The sequence below is a fragment of the Podarcis tiliguerta genome, assembly GCF_965153285.1.
Source record: "Podarcis tiliguerta genome assembly, chromosome: 6".
NCBI lineage: Eukaryota > Metazoa > Chordata > Lepidosauria > Squamata > Lacertidae > Podarcis > Podarcis tiliguerta.
In genome coordinates this window covers 28,181,597-28,205,096 of record NC_139539.1, presented here as the reverse complement: position 1 = coordinate 28,205,096, position 23,500 = coordinate 28,181,597, and the positions used below count along the sequence as shown (strand labels likewise).

At 41.6% G+C, this 23,500-nt stretch overlaps 1 protein-coding gene and 1 long non-coding RNA gene across 5 annotated transcripts in view; one reads left to right on the top strand and one right to left on the bottom strand.

Annotated features, from left to right (window-relative positions):
- ASIP (agouti signaling protein) overlaps window positions 1-23,500 on the top strand; it is an 81,729-nt gene that overhangs the window by 34,051 nt on the left and 24,178 nt on the right. The gene's annotated exons all lie outside the window — the stretch shown is intronic.
- The window catches only part of LOC310679230, a 79,003-nt gene that overhangs the window by 34,142 nt on the left and 21,361 nt on the right, over window positions 1-23,500 (bottom strand). Inside the window, exon 3 of one of the 4 annotated variants that reach the window (XR_014512162.1) lies at window positions 1,065-1,147. The exons of the other annotated variants lie outside the window; for them this stretch is intronic. This is a non-coding gene — a long non-coding RNA (uncharacterized lncRNA). The remainder of the gene's footprint in view (window positions 1-1,064; window positions 1,148-23,500) is intronic. 4 annotated transcript variants of the gene reach the window in all.

Here is a 23,500-nt window from a genome sequence, read left to right as displayed (position 1 = left end):
AGGTGGAAATGGAGGAAATTTTCTGAAGGAGTCGCTCAATTTGTAGGGGAAGTAAGAGGCAAAAACTGAGAGAGGTATGTAGGTGATTTGTTCGAGAGAGGGAGAGTTGTATTTGTGGTGTGCGTGATGAATGGTGGCGGGGAGGATTTATTAATATATGAGTACCAGCACCTCATTTTTACATGCGTACATAAATGTATAGACTGTACATACACAAAGCTCTCCCAAACCACCAATAACCCAACTTTTCCAAGGTTTCCAACTGCCCAGAGAGAATTCTGGTGGGTGTTTCCAGCCTGGAACACATGGTAAAGGTGTTAGGGTCCAGTCATGACCGATTCTGGGGTTGCGGTGCTCATCTCGCTTTATTGGCCGAGGGAGCCGGTGTACAGCTTCATGTGGCCAGCATGACTAAGCCGCTTCTGGTGAACCAGAGCAGCGCATGGAAATGCTGTTTACCTTCCCACCGGAGCAGTACCTATTTATCTACTTGCACTTTGATGTGCTTTCGAACTGCTAGGTTGGCAGGAGCAGGGACCGAGCAACGAGAGCTCACCCCGTCGCGGGGATTCGAACCGCTGACCTTCTGATCGGCAAGTCCTAGGCTCTGTGGTTTAACCCACAGCGCTACCCGCGTCCCACACATGACACCATTGTTAAAACAGTTCTTACATTCACTCACTCCACTGTTGTTCCACCCTGGAACTCAATACTCATAATTCCCTTACTGACCATCTTTTCCCACTCTTTCAGGTTTTGCATTATCCCAACACAGTGCTTCATATGCAAAAACTTACCTTCCACTAAGCTTTCTATTAGTAGAGTTCCACAGTGGCTGAGAAACTGCACTGTTAACCAGGATGTCCCTGATCCATGTGTCCCTTTTGCAATGAAATTACCAGGCTTCTTTAGACAAGACACAGTGCATCAGCTTCCCCACTCGCCTACACCACAGCGTTGATAATTATACCGAACAATGCTATATGCATGTTTGCTGAGAAGTAAGTCCCTCTGTAGTCAACAGGCCTTACTCCCATATGCTTGTAAGATTACAGCATACTCACCAACATGATAGGTTTGGTGTAAAGAGTTGGAATAAGGTAGTGCTTGTGGAGCTAGGGCTGATGGGAACTGCACTCCAAAATATCTGGAAAGCACCAGGTAGAAGAAAGATGCTTTAGACTGTGTTCAAAGTGGTCAATAATAATAAGCAAGCTAAGAAGTATTATAGCAGAAATTAGTACATCAACACGCCTTAAAAAATGAGATCGTGTGAATTCTTGAAGGTGAAAGCTTTTGTGTACTGCCCGAAAATATAAGAACCAACGAACAAAGTTGCAACAGAGACTTCTTCCCACTTTCACAGAATAAGTCACCCCAGCCAATACATTCCGTTCAGAGAAATGTTATTTCATTTTGTATTAAGTTATTTTAAAGTCAGCAGATTCAGTTAGATCCATCCCCTTGCCATTGGATGGCTTTTTATTCTCTCTCTCTCTTTCTCCCCCTTTCCTTTTTTTCTTTTCAGGAGCAATGCCAAATTGCCAATAAGGAAAATTGAGGATATTTTTTGAATAAAAATATGTATTTATTTTGCAGTAAATACTTGAGGGAAATGTGAAGAGCTGTAAGCTAGATGGCAGTATAAGATTACATTTAGCCTGTAGTTATTTACTGACAGCTGAAGCCAGTTCATGAGTAAGTTGAGTTTCATAGAATCAGAGTTGGAAAGGATCCTAAGGGTCATCTAGTCCAAACCCCCTGCAATGCAACTAAACCTTGATCTGGCTGGATTTATTACAAAATTCTCTATTGATAATCACATGCTATTCAAATAACCTTGTAACAACTGATAACAAAATAAAAACTCAAAATGCCTGTACAAATCTAGCTTTATGCAGAGAGTATATTAACAGAGGTTATATTAAGAGAACAAAGTTGACTATTTTGGTAATCAAACTTCAACCAAAGCAGTTTTACAGAACTCTGCTATAACCTCTGGTTAATCAACTTTTCAGCTCTTAAGCTAATTATGAATTATTGGGGGGGGGGTATTCCTGCTAGTAGGGTTACAATACTATTGCACACAACTCAAATCTCCAAACGGTGTGAGATTCTAGGGGTTCCAGGCGCTTACCCAGGGTTTGTGTTTCCTTCGGAATGAGGGACAGGAAAAACTGTGATGTCTTTATGATATAAGGTTTACTCATACATATATACAACCTGAGTCTCTGATGGAAGGGTTCACAGCATTAACACCCCAAAACACGCCTTGTTTCTCCATAGCCACAGCCTTGGATTCCAGCAGAAATCAGACATGATGTGCTCTCTCTCTCTCTCTTTCTGGCTTCTAGCTCACATCACTCCAAACTCTCTGCCCTCAACTCTGGCTTTGTCTTTCTAGCTACCCATGAGTTGAGAAAAGGGCCCCACCCATTTGCCATCTCGCACAGAGTGCTTTCTCTTTGTTCCCCTCAATGGCTCATCACCCAGGCAATCACCTCATCAGGAAGCTAGCCTGTCCTTTTCTCCCCCGACACTTGCTGGATCCAGGGGTTAGAAGGGTCTCAGCATGCAGCCTACCCTCCCCACACATAACAATACGATAGGCTTAGCCTTTATAATAGGAGAGAGGAAGACATAGGGAAGATGGCATTGAACAGGTTATAGGTTCTTTGACTGACATTTTGTATGGGGTTTCAGGAATATCGGAAGCTATATTTGGTCACTGATCCAAGTGACTCAGTACTGTTGACACCAGCTGGCAGGAGCTCTCTATTGTTTCAGCTCTACCTGGAGACACCAGGGATTAGTAGTAGTAGAGTATGTGCTCTACTGAGCTTCTACATCATGGAGAGAGCTTGGATTAACACATCCACAATCCTTCTGAAACAAGGTGATTTGAGTTAGTCAAAATTACAGCACCAGACACCCATTTTACAGCTAGGCATGTGGAGATTTGTCCACACAACATGTAGCCAATTCACAGTTTTGGAGTAGGGCCAATATGAAGTAGAAAGTTTTCCATAGGTTTGGGTACATTGATGCAACCCAAAGGAAGCTGTAATCTATCTGTGCACCCATACACAATCAGTGTTCATCGTAAATCCAAGCAATCACATAATGATTTTCCCTGTCGCTGACAGTTTGTGTTAAATATATTAATTGCTTTACATTTGCTTGGAAAATCCAAGTGAGCTAATCAGGATTAACTGATCTGCAAATGAGTTTCATTTGGTATCAACGATTCTTAAGTGTTGTGCTGGTGTTCATATGTAAAAAAGAAATAAATCAAAGACGCCCTCCGAGTCCAAATTCCACTATCCAAAATGTCGGCTGTCACTGCTCCACCTTTGCCTCTTGCTAATCAGCCTGCATGGTGGAAGGGTAAAATTCTGCGCTGAGTGTAAAAGAAACACAGGTAGCCTCCTCTTTTCAAGCATAAGAGTGATGTGTGCCACCAGGTCTGAAATTTCCCACAATACAGAAATTTCCCACCAAGGAAGCCCCAAAGAGGAATCATAAAGTTGATAGGCTACAGCACACACAACCCTTAAGAGCTTATCAGGTGGTAGATGACCAATATGGAAGCAAGGTCAGTGTAGTGTAAATGCACAGGAGGAGCCAAACTGGCTTTTGTGCATTTGCACCATACTGATCTCATTGTTGCCTCCCCACCCCTCCCCTTTACCTCCCAGTAAGCAGCAACAACACAACTGCTCAAAGGTTCAGTGACTGGTGTCATCCTACTACACCATCTGCTACCGGTCAGTAGTACTTGGCTGAATAGGGGTGGGGAGAATATAGAATGGTGCAAGTCTTGACATAGAATCATTTCCGTGGAACTCCCTGGAAATGATTGTCCAGCTTTAGTGTATGCTGTTCGTAATTCTTCATTAACTCAACTTCTGTTTGTAAGATTTAACAAGCTCTCAAGCCTCACAAGAGTATACATAAGCTCTTTCTTTCACCCAGCACTCAACCACTAAGTGCACTGTGGAATCAGTTTTAAAATAATATTATTTAGACATGTGTCTTATAAAAACGTGAGCAGAGTCAATTTCACTGCTGACTTGACTCCAATTGCTGTTTATCATCGTTCTGCTGTGGGTCTGCTGTGTGCTTAATTATTTTGAATTTATTTGTTTTAAAAGGTGTTACTGATAGAGAGCTGCCCTGATGGAAAATCTTTTTAGAAATAAAATAAATTATCTATCTATCTATCTATCTATCTATCTATCTATCTATCTATCTATCAAAAAGAATCACTTGCTTTCTTTCTTTTGTTGGATATTATAATGATGGACATAAGGAATACATTCTCTGGAGTCCAGATGTTATCTCATAAAACTAAGCCCAGTTTGCTGAAGTTAGATCAATTGACTTCCATGTCAAAAGTACAATTCCTGACTTTCCTGACTGCAACATTTGGAGGCAATCTCCCTGTCACTGTGATAAAGTTACAGTGCAAACCTAACACATGTCTACACAAAAGCAAGTCCCATTGAGTTCCATAGAGCTTACTCCCAGTGGTTATATGATTACAGCCTTAGGCTTCATCTTCACTATCCAGCACGCCAACTGTTTTGACCCCCTTGATACATATATTTATAAGGGGAATGGGTCCCCTCAAACTTCAGGTGGCCCTGCATGCATCAAGTGTATGTGACGTCCTGCGTGCATCGCACGTGTGTGACGTCATGCATGCAGTATGTGATGCAGGTCCAGTGGCCAGATCCTCCAGGGTTCTTGTGTTGCATGTGACATGTGACACGTGACGCACAACAAACACACAACACACACCAGTACCCCAATCTTGGGGGCAACCTGGTGCCTCTGAGCATTTAAAACACCATTATAACACTTAAACACGTTAAACAGTTATGGCTCTCCCTGCCGCCACTGCCAGGAATCCTAGGAAATGTGGTTTAAGGGTGGTGAGCATTGTTAGAAGACACACACACCATTCCTCTCTCAGGGTAGAGCAGGCATAGGCTAATTCGGCCTTCCAGATGTTTTGGGACTACAACTCCCATGATCCCTAGCTAACAGGACCAATGGTAAGGGATGATGGGTATTGTAGTCCCAAAACATCTGGAGCTCCCAGTTTGCCTATGCCTGTGGTAGAGCTTCCTAGGAAGAGGGGTTGATTGTTAAACTACTTCAAGAATTGTAGCTCTGTGAGAATGAATAGAAGTCTCTTCAACTATCCACACCCTTAACAGGCTACAGTTCCTAGGATTCTTTGGGTTATGACTGTTTAGAGTGGAATAATACTACCTTAAATGTATAGTCCAGTTGGGGCCTGATTCAAGGTGTATGTAAAGGGCAATGCAAAACTAGGAAACCAGGGGAGAAAAACCAGCAGATACATTCAGATCTGCTGATACATTGTTCATATACATTCGTCCATACCCTTCAAGCGTCCCAGTTTTCCTGGGACATTCTCGGAATTACAGGAGCCATCCTGGCTTCTAAACTGATCCCGGAATGTCCTGTTTCCCACCTCCAGCGCTGCTGCCACCAAGCTCAGAGAGGAGAGTGAGCTGATGCTTGTAGCCAGCATTTGCAGGTGGTGCTTGTGCTTGCAGTAGGACCCTTGTGAAGTGGAACCCTCATGAGTGGGAGAGTCAGTTCTCCACTGGAGTAGAGGTGGTGGACATGCACGATGCTCTTGCCGGCCCCTCTCTGCCACAGTGTGGGTGGAGGAAGTGAGTGAGGAGGGAAGGAAGTGAGCAGCTGTGGCAAGGAAGGCGGCCCACTGACTTGCACACCCAAAGACACGTGTCCCGCTTTTCAGATGAAGAATGTTGGAGCTTGTTGTTCAAAGGGCTTGGTGCTAAACTTGCAGAAACACCTTATTAAGCTCACTATCTTGGAGAAATGTGCAGAATCATAAACAGCCTCAAGGGAAATGGTTTTTTCCAAAGCAATGTATTATTTGCACGCAAGGGAGCAGTGTTGTATTAGAAACCAGAACAAAGCAAGCGGTGGGTGCACTGTTGATGGATCAGTCATAAAGCTACAAAACAGTGAAAAGTTGTCTCATAATATCCCTCTTGTGGTCAAGTTATTAAACTGTGTGTGACTTTGGGAGTAATAATGACAAGCCTACCTATATAATCCTTTATAGAGTATTCAGTATTCAGATCTGCAGATGACACAACCTGGATAGCAGAAAGTGAGGTGGAATTAAAGAATCTTTTAATGAAGGTGAAAGAGGAGAGCATAAAATATAGTCTGAAACTCAACATCAAAAAAACTAAGATTATGGCCACTGGTCCCATCACCTCCTGGCAAATAGAAGGGGAAGAAATGGAGGCAGTGAGAGATTTTGCTTTCTTGGGTTCCATGATCATTGCAGATGGTGACAGCAGTCACAAAATTAAAAGTCATCTGCTTCTTGGGAGGAAAGCAATGACAAACCTAGACAGCATCTTAAAAAGCAGAGACATCACCTTGCCAACAAAGGTCCGTATAGTAAAAGCCATGGTTTTCCCAGTAGTGATGTATGGAAGTGAGAGCTGGACCATAAAGAAGGCTGATCGCCGAAGAATTGATGCTTTTGAACTGTGGTGCTGGAGGAGACTCTTGAGAGTCCCATGGACTGCAAGAAGATCAAACGTATCCATTCTTAAGGAAATCAGCCCTGAGTGCTCACTGGAAGGACAGATCCTGAAGCTGAGGCTCCAGTACTTCGGTCACATCATGAGAAGAGAAGACTCCCTGGAAAAGACCCTGATGTTGGGAAAGATTGAGGGCACTAGGAGATGGCTGGACAGTGTTCTCGAAGCTACCAATATGAGTTTGACCAAACTGCAGGAGGCAATAGAAGACAGGAGTGCCTGCCATGCTCTGGTCCATGGGGTCACGAAGAGTCAGACACAACTAAACAACAACAAAAGAGTATTCAGTGCACTTCACATATCTCAATAAAACCTAACACAATGACCCTCCAAGATAGTATCAGTAGTCTTATCCTTCTGTTGAGTTTAGGCTGAGCAAGAGTATGGCTTGATTAAAACTACAGATATAATTGGAGCTGAAGGGGGGGGGTCATGTTTTCACAATTCAATCTCTCTTTACAGAAGTGTCCCTATATATCACAGACAGACTTCTGTTTTCTGGCACCTGTTCTTTGTTAAAACACTGTCCCTATTTTATTTTTGAAGAATTTTTTTTGAGGGTGGAAATCTTATTAGAACTATATAGTGTGTTTCTATTCATGTGCCAGGAACCAGACAAAATGACTGATGAAGGCCATTTGGCACCTGAAGCATACAAGTATATATTGATAGTGTTGTTGTTGTTGTTGTTGTTGTTGTTGTTGTCATCGTCCATGACTCAATGGCAGAGCACATGTGTTGCATGCAAAAGGCTCCAGATGCAATCACCAACATCTCCAAGTAGGACTGGGAGAGATCTCCCAGGATTTCACCTGAAATCCTGGAGAGCAACTGCCAGTCTCTTTAGACAATGCTAAGCTAGATAGACCACTGTTCTGACTTGACATAAGGCAGCTTTCGAGAAGTAGGAGGAGACATAAGATTGGAGAAATATGAAATGGAAAAAAACCAAAATTGATATATTTGCCCATCCCAAACCAGAGGAAAAAGAGTAAGCAATTTTGACAGAAGCCAATCAAAATCTAAAACCTGTATTAGGGGGGCCTCATAGTGGTAAAGGAGAGGTTCAAAAACATTGTTGTAGCTTCCACCAATGCAGCCAATTTAGCCTCAATACCCATCACCAACCTGGTGCCCTCTAGATGTTTTAGATCACAAATCTCATCATTTGTACTATGCTGGCTGAAGCTGATGGAAGGCATCAGGCTTTGGAAGGCTGCTATATGTGCATACATTGCCGACAAAAACTAGTTTCACCCAGGTCAGATTAATAAATGCAAGGGTTCTCTAGAACTGGACTCAGTCCAGAGCCCCTTCTGACATGACTATGGTGCTATGGGATGTGCTGTAGCTATATGGTCTTTCTGATATGCTGCCAGTAATGGCAGATCGCACACTTGTAGAGTCTACACTGTGTGGTTCCAGCACTGCCACCACCAATTCTAGCACTGCCATATGGTGGGTTTTCCTATGTGAACAGGTGCTAGGGGGAAGGTTCTAGCCTAGCTTGCTTCTTGGCATGCTGGTTTTCTATTTGCAGGGATGGTGTGGTAGGAAAACATTTAAATATACAAGGCCAAGGCATTGGGCCCAGCCTACCTAAAATATCGTATCTCTCAATACAAGTCTCTCTGGGTGCTAAGATCCTTGGGTGAACACCTTCTCTAGGTCTCAACAACATCAGAAGCAAGGATGTTGGTGACAGGCGAACCTATTCTGTGGCTGTTCCCATATTGTAGAATTCTCTCCCAAGAGAGGTTAGATCAGCATCCTCTTCGTTATCCTTCCGCTGGCAGGCTAAGACCTTTCTATCAAGACAGACCTTTGAAAACTAAGCTGCAGGTGATGTTGATCACTGGGGCTGCTGTACCTGTGTTCTGATGTATCTTAATTATTTGGGGTTTTTTACTAGTTTTTTTAAAAATTATTTTGTATTTTATGAAGTTTTTTAATGTTTTAAGCTGCGTCGACTCCCAGCTTGGGAGAAAGGCAGGATATGAATACATTAAATAAATACATCCTGGGAATAATTTGGCTCCGCTGTGAAGTGTTTGCGTATAACAGACCACCACAATACAAAACACGCATTAAACACACTGTCCCCTGTTGTTCTCTTCCAGCTTCCATTTGGCATGTATTTGGAGGAATATTTGGAAAGGACCAGCTCTCAATAAATCATAAACATTTATTATTTATTTGTGACATTTCTATGAGTCACTTCGTTGCTAAGAAGTGTCTTTAAAGTACAATGGAAAATCATGGGCATTAGAAACGCAATATGAAGAGTTTGTCAAAAACGAGTCAACAGCATCCAAAGAAGTGCATGCCTAACCAGTGGCATGCAATCAGTGGACATGGGGGACTAGACTAGTCCCCTAAATGTTCCCAGTAAATTATAGTGTTGAAGTATTAAAGCCTGGCACCTCCTTCCCAAAGCCCAGAAAGCTTCTGCCCGGCTTAGGGAGGGAGGCACAATGCTCTGACTCATCCAAGAGCCCTCCCACCACCTTCCCCGACAAAACCCCACCCTTGCAACAGCCTCATAGGGTCAAGCTCTACCAGGAAGAGTTGCTGTGCTCACTAGGCCTGGCCTCCTAGGCTGTCTTGTTTCTTTGAATAAACAGTTGACTTCACTGAAGCCATGCGCTGACCCACTCCTAGTACCTGCTTCTGGCACCTGCCCCTGTCAACCTAGGGATGGGTGGGTTCCCCACCCCTGGTAAAGGGGCCCAGGGGTAGGGTTCTGTCTGAGAGCCCAAAGAGGGCTGAAGGGCCATAGAACATCCCAAAAGGGCAACCTGGTGGGATCACCCATTCAATTGGTTTGACCTTGATGGAGATATCAGTCAGCAAGCGGGTGGGCTGATTCAGGATACATACCCAATGCCTAAACCAAAACCAACTTACATCTGTAATCAATAAAGTTGTGGCCATTTTGATCCCAAACTGGTGCCGTCTCTCTCTCTCTCTCTCTCTCTCTCTCTCTCTCTCTTTCTCTCTCTCCAGCTCCTGCCAGGAACTTCTAGCCATGCTGCGCTGTGCACTATTTTATGCTCATATAATTCACTTCCATGTGCCACCCATTAGGCAGCAACCAAGCTGGTATATAAGACTTTGCCACCAAATGACCTTCCCCCTCTGGGCTGCCCTGGCCTCCTCCTCATCCCTCCTCATAGCTCTGTTATAATAAACCATGGGGTTTCTGCCCTTGCTAATGAGGTTCAAGAGCTTTTTGCAAGCTCCAGATGTACTGCTTGCCCTCTGCTCCAAATCCCCAGGATTGTCATGAATGTCTGCTGATAGTCAGAGGCCTTAACTGTCACAGAAAAAGTATGAGTTTTAAGCCTCCTTGCTACATGGGGATGGAGGATACAACATTTGGAGCTTTTTGGTTTAGAGAAAAAGGTGAATAAGAGAAGATATGACAGAAGTGTATAAAAATATGGATGAGGGAGGAGAGTGGACAAATAAAAGCCCCCCTCCCCCCGTCAGAACACTAGAACTCAGGGAAGCTGAATGTTGGAAGATTCAGGACAGATAAAATAAAGTTACTTCATCACAGGGTTAAACTATGAAACTCACTGGCAACAAGAGACGGTGATGGATTATACAAATTTATGGAGAGAATAAGGCCATCTGTGGCTACTAACACTGATAGCAATGTTCTGCCTTCACTATCAGAAGCAATATTATCTTTATTATTAGATTTATTAGATTTCTATGCTGCATTTCATCTGAGGATCACAGGATGGTTTACCATATAAAAGCACAAAAATATGTTTCTGAATACCAGTTGCTGGAAACCACAGGAGGTGGCAGTGCTGTTGCGATCAAGTCCTGCTTTTGGGCTCCCCATAAGCCCCAGGCTGGCCGCTATGAAAACAGCGTGCTAGACTAGATGGGCATTGGATTGACATAGGAGTCTATTCTTATTTTCTTGTGCACATTTAGAATCTAGCTAGTTTTTGAAACAGGCATGACCACATTTTGACAAAGGGTCTTATTGTATCTCAGTGTTCAATCTTTCAGCTTTTACTGTAGTACTGGTACTAGGTTGCATACGACTTTATATGAAAGTGAGGTCTAGACATATTTAAAGACATATAAGAATCTTGGAACCTGCATTGGGCATCTTCTTTTAAATTAAAACAAAACAAGGTGGGATAACTCAAAAACATCATTACCCAATGTAAAAATAATCAATAAAACTATTGACCAGCAAGATTCTGCAAAGTCAGCAAGAATTCTTCACAGTGGAAGGTGTAGGCCCTCCAGATGTTACTGGACCACAGCCCCCATCATCTTTGACCATTGTCCACACAGTGTGGGGCTGATGGGAGTTCCAGGATTGCTGAAGGGCCACGGATTCCTAGCTTTCCATCTTGCACTTTACAAAAATCAACAATACAGATCACCATTTTGGTCTGCTGCATATAATTCAACAAAGAGGAAGGTGCCAAGCAGTCTTTGCCCTCCTGTTCCCTATTACAAGGTTCCTTATTTGAGTCAATACTAAATAAGGAACAGGTGAGGAAATTCCATAGCTAATATGCTGCCACAAAGGTGATCTTCTGCTTTAACACCACAAATCTCTCCTCAAAAGGTACAGCCAACTGGAAGGAGGCCTCCAAAGAAGATCTTAATGACTGGCAAGGTTTATATACAACTGGGGCAAATAATTCCTTTTTCTCCCCACTGAAATTCAGTAAAAATAATAAATCAATATATAGCCCTTCTTCACAGCAGCCTTTAGTGCGACCCCAAACCTAATCACAAGCCCCTTGATAATTGTGGTTTCCCTTTTGTACAATATCCTTTTTGAGCTGGACACAATATTCCAAGTTATTGCTATTATGCGCATCTGGAAGTGATTAGTACTACCATGCATTTTTTAATGCTTGGGCTATAGAGAAGTATCCAATAAGGAGCCTTGATTACATTGCACACAGGGCCCTCCGTTAAGGAATATGCAGGTTATTATGTAGCAGCTTTTCTCCTAAAGCTAAATTATGAAAGCACACCCCACCACTTTAGTCAATTTCTGTTTACTTGTAAATTTTGTGACCCAGCGTGGGACAGGAGATGCTTGATAAATAGTACCCTTAGGGAGAATTCCAAGCGGCAACCACTGGGGTGGGAAAAGCACTCAGCAAAGGTATATCAGGTAATTACCAAGCACCTCCAGCTGCTCCTGTCATACTTCAGCAACGACCATGTGCTGATTCAAACCAGAGTAGCTGAACTGAGGAAGAATCAGACTGAATTCCAAACAGAAGGAGCTTATGCTAACCGGGCAGTTACACTCCCTTTTAAGCTTTGCAAGATTTTTCTTTCCATTTAGCAAGCCTGATGGGGCGCCCTATTTATTTCATGTACTCCCAGGCACAAACAAATACTGTATAGACAAAGATCCTGCTTCTCCAAAGTTAGGGACAGCTTAAAGGAAAAGAATGCAAATAAAAAGCATCCCTATAAAGCATTAAAATTAATACAGAAAAAGAACTACCACAAAAAGCACCTAAAATGTTGTTGTTTTTAAGATCCAAAACCATCGGTAAACATTATATAGATAAACAGCAAGCAGTGCTAAGTTAAAACCTAGATGCTCATTTTCACAAATTAATAAGTAGCTCATTCCAGTCTTTGGTTGATGGCACAAACTGTTCTCCTCCCCACAGCCCAGCAGATGCTGTTTTAATGGGCATGGGGGGATTGCATCTTAAGGAACAGAATCTGAAGGTAACAGGAAGGCAGTGGTTTCTTTTAACCATAGCCTATAAATACATTTTCAAGAGATGCTATATAGTGCAAGTTAATTTCGACTGAATCACAAGTTTGGATAGTGACAGGCAGCTACCTCTCAAAAGTGAAGCAAGTGCAGAGAAACTGAAATTCAGATGTTTGTACATCCCTAGCCTTAGGAAAGGTCATCTGAATCTTAGAACTAGATCCAGAACATCAGTGGCACGCCCAGCTGGAAAACTGGCATTTGTGATCTACAAAAGCAGATTTTGACGAATTATTCTAGCAATCTTTTTGGCTTCTGTGTATTGAAAATTACACAAGTAAATAGTTGCTCATTGTACAGGCTATGTATACACCCTTTTGTTCTTTTCTCTCAACGTGTTATAAGCTGTCCTCCAAGGGGGCAAAACATATATAGTGCGAGGAGTTATGAGGAATGCATCCATTTTCATCAATGGAGTGACAGATTGCATTCCCTCATGGCATAGGGCATGTGTTTATTTCAACCATTTCTTTCCTCTGAAAGGTGCCTTATGCACCTTCTGGTTTTCTTCTGTCTGAAAAAGATCAAAGCATTCTAAAGTCTACTGTTGCAAAGTTCTCCAACCCTCATGGGGGTGACGAAAGCAGCTGTGTTGTGTACATGAATTTGAGTATGGGTGCAGAGTACTGCTTTGGGGTACCGCCCCTGCCAGCCCAACTATGACAGGCAATATAAACAAGACGACTAGCATCTTTAATTCGCCAACCGATGCTTAGCTGCCTATCTGTGAGGAGGAAAAAGGGAGAAGCAGATCGTTTGAAGCTTTATAGTGCCTGGCACAACACTAAGGTATGTGGCAGTTATGCTTGAGGATTTATGAATCTTAGTCAACCCTACCACGTGTACCCAAACTTTATTCTCCCCTAGCAATCATTAGTAGAAAATTAATCAAGGCTTCTTATTTCTGATAATATCACTTGTGGACTTAATGTTCAGGGTTGGTTTTTTTAAAAGAATTAGGTGGAGGTAAAGAGATGCTAAAAGTTACAATATAAACAAAATATAAAGATTTGATGCACCAAAGATGTATTTAGGAAAGAGAATATTCTTATGATGACAATATTCTGGACTTTCAGACCTTATGTGATGTTTCATCCAGAAACCTGATTTTTTTAAAATTTTTATTCTAAGCATCAGTGAAAATAATTAAAGAATGTACCCAGATAGTGCGTACCAATGTGCAAATTACTGTGTGCACATCTATAAACCTTTACTGAAATTTTTGCAAAATCAGTTTGACATCAGAGATATCTTCTGGTTCTTAGATTTACACATTGGCTCTTAACACTTTTGGTGGGAGAAACTTTTTGTTGATTTCAAGCTTTTCTTTTGTGTAACATAGTTAGAACCAGGGATCTAGTAAAAGGAATTAACATATTTCTTAAAACAAGGTTATCCTTGAAAACATAGGAATTGCTAATAATCATCCGGAGAACATGATTTCTCTTTTGATCTAACATTCAAAGCGAATCTAATAAATGTAAAAGACCCCTGTAAGATACAGGTTTAACTCATTCATTTTAACCACTGTGGATGAAAGAACATACTTCAGCCTCTGAAGCGAAGTCTCATATTTAATTATGTTAATAGGTCATGTTTTGATAATTTTCAAAACTTTGGCATTTACACATTCCAACCCTATACCATTGTAAAATGCTGCAGGGGTGTGTGTGTGTGTGTGTGTGTGTGTGTGTGTTTCAAGGTGCTTAAAGGTTTAGCCAGAAGAACAGTGTTTTAACTGATTTACAGTGTAACCTTGTACATGTGTAATCAAAAGCAATGCCTACTAAGTTCTATCAAACTTCTTTCCAAGCAAGTGTGTGATTGTAGCCTTCAGTCAATTAAACCTATTGAAATATTAACCATCGTCAACTTTGAAGGGTATTTAGTGAAGACAAATGTCTTCTGAGCAAATAACACAGATAAATCCTTCTGTGGAGAAATAATCTGAAACAGATTATTTCAGGGAATATACCAGGACAACAGGCTCTCCCTTTTTCTTTTCAAAATGTAGATTTCTGTTCAGTTCACTCCTCTGAAATGGTGCTACATATGTAAAGCCTTGCCTATGCCCAAATGGTTAACTTTATCATATTGTTCTTTACATAAAGTATATTAATTAAACTGGAGACAGCTGATATATACAGTGGTACCTCGGGTTAAGAACTTAATTCGTTCTGGAGGTCCGTTCTTAACCTGAAACTGTTCTTAACCTGAGGTACCACTTTAGCTAATGGGGCCTCCTGCTGCTGCCGCCGTACAATTTCTGTTCTCATCCTGAAGCAAAGTTCTTAACTCGAGGTACTATTTCTGGGTTAGCGGAGTCTGTAACCTGAAGCATCTGTAACTTGAAGCGTCTGTAACCCGAGGTACCACTGTACCACTGTGTTGTTAATTGCAAGACACTGCTGATCAAGCGACTTCGTAAAGAGCCTTGCAACTGGTGAACATATTCAAATGTTTCAAATGCCTGTCCCTGGCTTGGGCAGGGACGGAGGCTTGGATGTGAGAATGACTGCAGTGTGCATGCAGTTCCACAGCCAGAGCTATGTGTGTGAAATAGTATGTTGTTGTTGTTGTTGTTGTTGTTGTTGTTGTTGTTGTTGTTGTTGTTGTTGTAAAAAAAACCAAACCCACACACCTCTGCTAACTGCAGCCTAAATGAAGACACATGGAAGCAAAAGAGCATCCTAGCATTCTCCCCCCATGGTTCCTGCTTTTAGGCTTAATCCTGCAATTAAGGGTAGCTTTGTATTTTTAGTATTGTTATAAGTTGGGAGAGGGGCAAGGATCCCCTGAACTCTTAGGTGCCAAATCCTCCCCATAATTCCTGGATTTAGTAAAAGAGCATGAGGTGGAGAGTCTGTTTTATGCTCCATAGAGGGTCAGACGTGATATTTGGAATCTGAGCCTGCAACAATGGGAAAAATAGGACCCTCTTGGGATGTGAATGCTCTGCACTCTCTCCATCTAGGAGCAGGTTGTGTAAATGTGTAAATAAACCATATATCATAAACACCAACAAGCTCTGCTGTGCCTCATTTTCCTAAAAGGGAACCTAGACCCTAGTAAGTGTGCCTGCAGCCTATGGACTCTCGCCCAGCTCATAGAGATTGGGGTGGCATGTTAACTATATTATCAGCCCCTCTGGTTTTTTGTTTCAGTACCAAAGGCTAGGATAACAAACATACAAACAAATCTTACACACACTTTCCTGAGAGTAAGCGCCGCTGAACATAATGGGCCATTTTTCACCCGAGTAAAAATCTGCACTATTACAAGACTCCTTAAACTCCACAGTAGATTGCTCCAATTATCATCATAGCAATTTTGATTTAGAACAGTCTTTGGAAGTCATTAATGTGCTGCTCAATGTGCATTCAACAACACTGAACAAATACGTTAAAAATGATTAAGAGGGTGTGTGTAAGATCCCACGGGTTGGTAGTTATTACCTGGTGACTGTTCAATGTCCTAGTCAGGTTGCATGGCGAGAGAGGGAGCACCATTTTATGGTTTGCCTCAGGTCACAAAATGTCTTGGGCCGGCTGTGATTGGAAATGTATCCTAGAGTGAAGGAAGGTTTGGTGTTCCAGATATTGTCCCTTTATCTGTGGCCATTGGCCATAGTTGCTGGGGCTGATGGGAGTTGTCCTTTTATCTCTGGCCATTGGCCATAGTGGAGGGCCACAGTTGTGCAACCCCTATCCTAGATCAAGAAGCCATGGCTGCTTTCCCCAAACAGAAATAAATAAATCTATAAATGCAAGTGGATAGTTTAAGCAGGCTTTTTGAGAAAGAAAAAAAGTTTTTTCTGCAACATGCAGTTTTAACCACCACTTTTTTGGAGCCACGGTTGCAAAGGAAATGATCAAATTTAAATCCAAAGAAGAAGAAAAGCACAGTACATTGAAGTGAGAATTTAGTTATTATCGGGGCTTTTCTTCAACCAGAGCTCACCAGTGCTCAGCTCCCATCCCTCTTGTGCGGACACAATTGCCATTCTAAGAGAGTGACGGAGAAGTTCATGGTGAGTTCCAGCACCTCTTTTTCTAGAAAAATGGAACTTGTTATTATCATCCGCTTCACAGGGGGAAGATGATCCAGCTAATAAATTTCACTGTATCTAAAATGATATTTTAAAAAATGATGTGGTTAACATGAGATTCGTTTGGGCAGCTGGGCAGTGTTATGAGCAAAGTAATAAACATAATCCCATTTCCATATGCTGATTTTTAAAGCTCATGATTTTGCCTTTTTTATTAAAAAAATGTTTGAAGTGGCAGAGATAAATTTACAAAGGATTGAGCTTATCCCCCTTACATTGAAAAACATTAAAAATGTCATAAACACAACACACGTCTTACAAACGGGTCATAATCTTTTCACTGTCTCTTGGCCTGGGGTTGCCTCATCTCTTCTGGCATGTTCCCCTAGAAGATGGCTCTGCCTTCAAGGTTGCTTTTGTTGGTCTAATTTGGAATAGCTGTTATTTTATTTGTAAGCTACCTTGAGTCCCGGTCACGGAAAAAGGTGGGGTATAAATAGAATTATTATTATTATTATTATTATTATTATTATTATTATTATTATTACACAACACAAAAAAATCATTTAGGTATCTCTTATTTGTTTCCATGTGGCAGCTTGAGATTTATTATTGGTCTCCCAGTTTTCTTTATGCTGCCCCCCTCCCACATGCAGTGAAGGTGATGCAGATTTCATCACAACAGTTGCGAGGTGTCAGCAATTTTGTGTTCAAAATAGGCCTCCTCAGGATGCCTTTCTGTTCACAAGAGGGAAGCATATAGTTCTATAAACATTTGCCTTATGCAAAGGAAAGCAGCTTGGAGAATATCAGCATGGCCCTTGTGGAAAAATAAAGCCCCCTCCTTTGTGTGCCTTTATTCCGCTGTTTGCAATGATTGTGACAGATCCAAATCTTGGGTGGTAGTCAACTAAATTTTACTCAGAGCACACCCATTGAAATTAATGAATATGGTTAAGTTAGGTCCATTAATTTCAATGGCTCTACTCTGATTAAGAATTAGTTGAACATCACTAACATTCAAGTTAGTATTTCAGGATGTCCAGGGTTAATCACAAATTAGTATTTCCTGGCTATTGAGACTGGATTGGAAGGACAATGGGAGAAGGAAGATGTCTCTTCAAAATAACCGGCTTATTTAGCATTGATCTTGAGTTGATGGCACAAAGTTTGCAGGATGGTTATGCTATGTTGGCTATTTATTGAGTATTCATTCTGATTTATTTCCAGTGAAGTTATACAACATCTTACTGAGAAATTGTTACCGCAAGCTTTTCGGTGTATTTTCCCCGTTGCTTTACATACTGCAGAAAAAGTTCTTGATTTGGGGGGTGGGGGTGGGGACAGGTTCGTTGCACAAAATTATGCAACCTGAATTTGCCAGTTTGCAACTGAACCCCACTCACAAAACAGAGACAAATCTGGAAGCAATATGAATATCCACAAGAAATATTTTTTACCAAACAGAGACTGCTTGCATAAGAATTAAAATGGTATTGGTTCCACACACTGCGAGTGATGCCCATTCATGGAAAAGAAGCACTCCGAGTTGTTCTGCTTACAATTCCTGGAAATAAGACCAGTCTTGTGCGAAATACAGCCAGTGACCTCCATGTGGCCTCACATTGGGGGAGTCCCAAAACACTTATGCCGAATTTGAAGTGCTTTTCAGTTATCATTATTTTTAAAGCAAAACAGTCTTTCTCTAGAGAAAAAAGACAAAATGTACATCTGGTTTCTGGGAAAAGAAACGAAAGGGGCCTTCATTTCTTAGTCACAAATACATTGCAGCCCATTTTCTTCCTAACTCCTAAACCTCTATAGTTAAATACATACACAAGGGTAGTTGTTTTCAATCTTCCTGAGAAAGACAGACATTTTTCTATGACAAAATAATTAAATCCAGTCAGGTAGCCTCAGCAGGGAAGATGCACAATGTCCGCCTTTCTAGTGGCAGTGCCCAGATTCTGGAACTTTCTTTCTAGAAATGTTCATTTAACTCCCCCAACCCATCCTGCCAGTAGTCTTCTGCGGTCCTGATACTGCTTCCTCCATTGCTGATACTTACATTACAAATACACACACATTAATGGCATTTGTGCAGTTACTGTCCCCTCAGCTGTCTATGTATTTTGGATTGAAGCTTAAGAACAATGTTTTCGGAAATTACATTAACCAAGAATATAACAAAAAAGTAATGCATTTTCAATAAAGTTTACAAGAAATAAAATAGTTAACCCCCACTTCATTTCTGGATTGATCAAATATCTCCTAACACACACTGCAAAATTCTGAACTAAAGATGGCCATGACTAAGGACAGAAAATAAACATATCAGTGTGAGAAACTCAGATTGGATTGAACTGTTCATTGGGCAGTTGATAAATCTAAAATATAAATCTTTAATTTAATAAATCTAAAAGATAAATCTTTAATTATCCCCATCATATAATTAAAGTTCTTAAGGTTCCCCGTGGGAGAGGCAATAATTAAACCAGTGAAAATCTCTGGTGGGTCACTGACAGTCAGAGTAGACAATATTGGGTTAGGTGGACTGATGGGCTGAATCTGTATCAGGCACTTGCATGTGTCCAGTGCACACATCCCAGTGGGGACTGGTATGGCAGAAGACAGGAAGGCCAAAAGTGGAGACAGAGCCAAGGATAATTTGCCTCCATTCTCCTCCTTGCTGCGTTCAACAAAGGCATCACTGAGTGAGACTAAGGAGGAGGCTGACAGTCAGTGCCACAACCCTTGGACTGGTTGTAAGTTAGGAGGCAGACAGGTGGGGACTGAGTGAAGACAGAATCATCTTGGTGGGGCAGTGCCCAACTTGCCCTAATGGACCAGTATATACCACTATTCTCCCATACTGCATATGGAGAGAAGGGGACTGACGTAGAGAGAGAATGGCTTGTTAAATGCCACCTAATGAGTTTATTGGTAGAGTTGAGATGTGAGCTAGAAACTTTCAAATTCATAGTTCACTTCCTTAGCCATTATATTACACCTGTGCTCATAAGAAGTTTCAGACAACCACAACCTTGCTTTTTCTTTATTTCAGACTGAATGTGTGCCTTCATATGTCTCTTTGTATAAGCTACAGACCATACATATCAAATAAACTAATAATCAAAGTTACATATATGACAATGCCAATAACAAAGATGTCTACCTTTCAGTCTCTTAGCATTCTTCCTCACTGAATAGGCTGCGGAATAGAACTTATTTTTGGAGTTAAAATATAACCACTTGTAGAGCGAGACAGTAAGGATTCTTTAGTTATATACTTGTGGGTTTCTTAAAATGTATATATTTTATTTCTGTACAGCCTTTCCCGTGTCTTGAGATGGCTCACAACAGTATTGCATGCTGAGATAAGAAAGGTCTTGTCTTGACAGATCCAAGAAACAAAGAGAAGGAATCATTGAAACCATATTTTGCAAGAATCATTTGCTTTCTATAGAAGCAGAAAAGGCTCTGGTGGTATGTGCTGATCCAGGATGAAGTTCCAAAACTCTTGCACAATCTCTACAGATGTTTGTACTATGGGTAGAGTCTTTCTTTCTTTCTTTTTCAACAGAAAGAATTTTGGATTTGATTTCTTAGTGACATTTTGAGAAGATGTTGAGGGGGAAACACTTGGGAAATATCAAAGTTATTTATGGTTGAAGGAGTTATGGCAAAGCTATTGTGCAGTGTAGCACGAAAACTGTGACCAGGCTTGTGGTAAAACAAAACGCTTTTGTCCTTTTCCTCAAAGCATCTAGCTGCCCACTCTTCCTGAAGCTCCAGCTGTATTTCCTCTCCATTTCTTTTTATCTATATGATGAAGAGGGATAGGAATTCGGTGATGGCTCTGTGCAAATATATCAATGTACGATACTTGCAAGAACTGAGTACACCTATCCAACAGATGGTCTATGCTGTCTGCTTTGATAGTACCAACCACCTACTGGGTGGGTGTGTTCTGACTGCCCTCAGCCCAAACAGATTATCAGAATTAGCATGCCTGCTAGCAGAACTGATCACTGTGAGCACTATGCAGGCAGCCCCATTCCAGCAACTGTGCAGGCTTCACAATGGGGATTATGTGTGCCTCACCCTACTCTATATGTGAACTAAGTAACAAGGATCTTCATCAACCAAAGGCATGGGCTTGGGCAGGTCCAACTATATCCTATTTAAATGCTCTTATGAAAGTCTTTTAACTTTTAAAAACAAATTTTATTACATCTTAATGGGTGGGTTTTTTTCCCAAAAGAAAGAAGCCCAAAGTCTGCTAAACTAGGGCAGAACTTGTTTATAGCTCTTTGGTTGCCAATTACAGAAAAGATTCCATGTGCGGGTTGCACTTGCTAGATCAAGGCATGTTTATGTGTCTCTAACGAAACAAATGTGGTAGAGTGGGCCGTTCAAATAAGTGAGCTTTGTTCATCTCGTGAATAACTGATTTTATGCTTTTGTTATGCAGAATGAAGTCTTCAATATAAAAGCCATTTTAGAAGCCTGGACTCTTGCGTACTGTTGGATATAGTTATTTAGTTGAGGACTTGTTAAAATAGCCTGGCAGCTTATGCAATGAGTCTGTCAGCCACATGCTTGGATGTGCAAATCAATCTGTAACTGTCTCATGGTGGGGCAAATCCGTATTAGCTACTGAGCTTGGGTTGCCATCTTTGGCCAGGCAAAATACAGGACAGGTGGGACAAAATAAAGAACAGGTTGGGGGAGTTGTGGGACACATTCTCTCTCATGGCACCAAATCCTCCCTCCCCCCTTTGAGGAGGTGAGGTTCTCCTCATTCAGCCTCCCGCCACCCTGGCCCTGCTCTTTCCCTTGACTCCTGTAGATGGGCAGGGGCCAGGGGTAGAAGGCCAGCTCCCACAGCGACTTGAGCTACAGCTCCATCCTCTCACCCCAGCTGGCATCAGAGAAGACTTAAGGGCAGAGGAGGAGGAGAGGTCAGGTCGGGGTGGTAGAGGGGCAGTGGCTGAGAAGGAGGAGCAGCGAGAGGGAAGGAAGGAGGGGAAGAGGGAGAAAGAGGAGGTTGTGCCTTCCCTCTACTGTTGCTTGTGCCAGGCCAGACACCCCTTCAGCCATACCAACAGCGACACAACTGCCATTTTGGGCCAGCTGAGCTCAAACATGGGGGCGGGGGGCATCCTGTTTGAAGTCGAAACAGGACAGGGGACACTTTTGTCCCAAAACAGTGTGATCCCAATTTTCTAGGGATGGATGACAACCTATGCATGACGGAATGCAAACCTGTTCTCTTGCTTGACTCCTAGGATGCATAAGCACAGGCTCTTTTGTGCCAAGTGCTGAAACAACCTACCTAAATATAAGTGAGCTTACCAAAAAAAAAGAGCCCAAGCAAAAACTCCCATCAGTTAATCTTTTTAAAAAGGTATGAGATCCTGCATTCTTGTAAAGTACCCAGAAACAGTGAGTGTGACATACAACAACACACAGACCACACACTCTGAGCAGATGGATATACTCTGTGCTAGTAGGGAACACGCTTCCCTCAGACAGCTCCAGACCCAGCATGATTGGGAGTGGCCATCACAGCCACTACAAGCACGGAATGCTAGACTAGATGGAATTTTGCCCTGAACCAACCAAGCTCTCCTTATGTTCTTAGATCATGATCTACCGGTAGTTCTCTCGGTAAGCTGCAGAAGATCTGCAAGGATTCTGACTCTCTATTGTTTAATAATAGCAACAAAAAGCCTTTCTCCACATTCCAAATTAGGCTTTTGAGAGGAATAAAGCTTGTAGGGTGGAATCAGGAATTTTGTGTGATAGGACTATGAGCTAAGTGCTGGTATTGAAAATAAATTCATGGGCTGCATATCAATTCAGAGTTACCCTATTCCTTAATACTAACAGTATGTTGCTTCCGCCCCTGCCACCAATTTTAATTTGGCTACAGTTAATAGATCTTGAGGTTCTAGTAAAAAACAAAAAACCAAGTAATTCCCACAAGCTTGGAGGGTGCCCACCTGATCAGTACCGTATTGTAACTTGAATCAGACTCTTTTCTATAGGCAGCTAGCTTAGTTTTTTGACATTTGTGTAAATTGCAGCAACACCAAATATCAGATAAATGTTAGATTGAAACATGAGAAAAATTTCCTTCCAACCCAAGCAGACCTTCTGCTGCTATATTACCCACAACCTATCTGGTTCACACATTCCCACATCATGCCATTCCACACACGCCTTTGGCTTTCTCCATTGCATTAACTGCCAGCCTTCAAGTCTTGTGTTTTAGCCTTATTTCTTAATTATTTAAACTGGTTGCGACTATTTTATATGCCAAAAACTGTGTGGCTTTGTGCAGGTTGTGGGAAATGCATGATTCGTTCACAGCTCAGTGAAGTTTATAAACCTGCCAAATTGGTGAGGGGGATGCAATTAGTTAAGTTATTGTCCCTGTATTCGTTTTCCCTCTTCTTTTCTTCTTCTTTCAGTATTAGAACTGAAAGCAAGAGAACCTACAAGGGAGCAGATGAAGCTCTCTTGTAACTCTCTTGTAACTTTAAGATAAGGCCAAAATAAATTAAGATAATTAAAGGACAGACTAAATTAAGATAATTAAAGGACAGAATATAGTGAAAGATGGAAAGGACTTGCTGAGATAATTAATAATTAGAATACAAAAGAGGGAGGTGTGAGGAGGTCAAGGAAATAAGTCAACGAAGATAAGAATATGGAATTATTGGATTTGTTTTTAAATTTACTTTTTTGTTTTTGTTTTTGATGTTGGTGATGGTTCTGAATAATATCCTCTCTTGACTACTGCCCACTGCAGCCCACTGCAAAAGCCACTGTCAGTAGTTAGACCTATTTAAATTATCTGGAAGAGGCATGGGTTGTGATGGGGAGGGCCCATATGGCTGACTTTTCTAAGTTTTCGAAATATGGCTCAAGAAACAGTGAACAAGACAATGGGACAGTTTGAGCATGAGAATCTTTGCTTCATAAACAAGGGCAGCATGACGTAGTTCATTCATAGCACTAAGCAAAACC